Here is a 3,068-nt window from a genome sequence, read left to right as displayed (position 1 = left end):
AACAGATTAAAGATCAAAGTAGAGCCCATATTAGGAGAATATATAGTGTTTTGATAGAACTTGATTCGGAAACAGAATTGGTTAAAGATTGTATGATTAAATGGGCTCAAAATATTCAAGAACCAATAAAGTTAGAAACTTGGGAAATAATTTGGGTAAGAAATGTCAAGTTCACCCAAGCACAGAATCTAAGGGAAAAAATTTTATAAAATGTTTTACAGATGGCATTTGGACCCTCAAAAATTGTCTTGCGTGTATCCGAATTTGCAACCAAAATGTTGGAGATGTGGTAGTATGGACGCTACTTATTATCATATTTGGTGGACATGTAGGGATGTTAAAGCCTTTTGGATTAAGATCTGGTGGAATATTCAACAGATTTTTAAGAAAAAGATAAAATTTACACCGCAGTTATTTTTATTGGGTATTATGGACAATCTGGATCAAAAAGAAATGAAATTGATGTTGTACTGTATAACAGCACCAAGGACCTTAGTTGCTCAAAATTGGAAAAAAAAGATGTTACCAACTATGGATGATTGGAGACAGAAAATATCATATTTTGCAGAGATGGCAAAAATATCCGCGTACCTGAAGGATCACTCTCAGGAGAAATTTATCTCAATATGGAGAAGATGGATAGATTATATTCAGAGAAAGTATGAACTGAAAAATTATCATGTAGCTTTTGATTAAAATTTTAAATAAAAATATGTATAACAAATATTGATATATTTAAAAAAAAAATTGTATGCATCTTAATGTTATTTTAGAGTCACAGTAAGTTTATACTAGTGTATAGTAACAATGAATAGTTAGGGATAGAATTTGATTATTGTGTGTTTATTTCCTAGATTAGCTTTGGGAAGTCCTGGGGGGGGAGGGGGGTAAGGGATAGGTTTGTATTACAGATTTATATGTACATATATGTATTTATTTTTTTTTAAGGAGGTGTCCGGTGAACCCCCAACTGCACAAGACGGGATGGTTGAGTGAGGAAGGGATGTAGGAAAGAGGGAGGAAGGAGGAGTGGTGGTAGGTTGGGAGGAGGAAGGTGTGGTAAGTGGAAGAGGGTGGTGCGGTTGGGGGGACACCGGACACGTCCGTGAATGTAGTGATTAGTGTTATTTTCTTTGGTTGATATTGTGATAAAAGATCTATGTTTTTGTTTTTAATTGAAAAAGTAATAAAAATTAAAAAAAAAAAAAGAGAATGCAAAGTATAACAGGTCCCTGAGTACTGCATCTCTGCCTCTGCAGTTAAGGTAAATATTTGAAATATTTTTCATGAATGCATACAAATTGGCAATTGGCATTTATCAGCAACCTATCTGATGACTTCCTGTTTCTCTTTCTTTAACTATAATCATATAGTTTATGACTATGATTACTCCAGTCAGTGTTAACTCATCTAACACGTACGTAGTTCAGTTTCAGAAGGAGAGAGGAACAAATCCAGAAAACCCTGTTTTTCAACTGTGGTACCCCCACATTGGAACAGTCTCCCTCTGGAGGCCAGGCTGTCCCCTGCCTTTCCCTCATCTCATCTTACCCCACCCATCTGTGATAGACTCTTGGAAAGTTGCAAAGACTGTACTCTTCCAGAGGGCCTTTGGACTTATGCACCATCTGGAATTGGATTTAATTAGCTTGTTATATACAGCTAATATATATTGTGTTATTGTTTGTTTCCTATTGTTCTTCTGATTTATGATCTTTCTAGCATACTGTTATTTTATTGTCTATATTTTATTGTGTCTTATTTCATTGCAAGATCTCACGAGTAAAAGAGATTAAATTCATATAAATACATATAAATACATATATGTATAATAATAGAGAAAAAGAAATAAAATTATAGTGAATCTATTTTCAACATTCAGCTTATAGAAAGAGGGGGTAACTTTCCAAATGTTATTTTTTAGTTCCTACATTAATTATGAACTAGCTAAATATAAGGCTACTTTAATAATCTATATTTTGTTAATTCAAGTACTGATTATTTTTGCTAATTTAAGCACTGACCAGGTTGTTTCTTTGAAGAAGTAGGTTTAAAATAAAGGTGTATCACATTAAGGTAGAGCATGTGCAGAAAGCTTATCCCTCATCATGTATGCCCTTTCACATTTAAGAGTAAACAGCCACTTCTTAAAATGAACTCATGATTGTATAATAAGAGCTGTGGTGGTGCAGTGATTAGAATGCAGTGTTGCAGGCTAATTCTGCTGACTGCCATGGGTTCAATCCTCACCAGCTCAAGGTTGACTCAGCCTTCCATCCTTCCAAGGTTGGTAAAATGAGGATCCAGACTGTTGTGGGCAATATGCTGACTCTGTAAACCGCTTAAAGGATTGTAAAGCACTGTGAAGCGGTATATGTCTAAGTGCTATTGCTATTGCTATTTGCAGTATTTTAGTAATAATAGTAGTATTTTTTCCTCTTGGTAATATTTTAAATAGTATTTTTTTTTTCAATAAAATTTTTATTATTTTCATCATAAAAAAGACATCACAAATATAACACAATATAATATACAAAACACCCACATCCCCCACCCACCCACCCCCCGAGACTTCCCAAACCTAATCCCAGGATAATATTCAAATATAAGTAAACAATTATTAATATCTCTAACTCCACAAGATATATAAATTTTACATAAATAAGTGAAATATATATATTAAAAAAAAGAAAAAAAAACCAGTTAATTAAAAACCTAAATTATATTCCACTATTCTATGCTTCTTTTGAATATAAACAATCCATCTTCTCCATATAGATAAAAATTGTTCATTTGAGTGATTCTTCAAATAAGCTGAAATCTTTGCCATTTCAGCAAGGTGCGAAACTTTCAATCTCCAATCTTCCACTGTAGGTAAAATTTTACTCTTCCAATTTTGAGCTATCAACAAACGGGCAGCAGTTAAACAGTACAACATCAAATTAGTTTCTTTTACATCCAAATTATGTGTAATACCTAGGAGGAACAGGTGAGGCAAAAAAATAATCCTTCTTTTAAATATTTGTTGCAAGTTCCACCACAATTTAATCCAAAAGGCCTTAATAACC

The sequence above is a fragment of the Protobothrops mucrosquamatus genome, unplaced genomic scaffold, assembly GCF_001527695.2.
Source record: "Protobothrops mucrosquamatus isolate PMUCROS unplaced genomic scaffold, P.Mucros_1.0 scaffold757, whole genome shotgun sequence".
NCBI lineage: Eukaryota > Metazoa > Chordata > Lepidosauria > Squamata > Viperidae > Protobothrops > Protobothrops mucrosquamatus.
The sequence above is the reverse complement of the archived record's forward strand: the minus strand, read 5'-3'. Positions refer to the sequence as shown.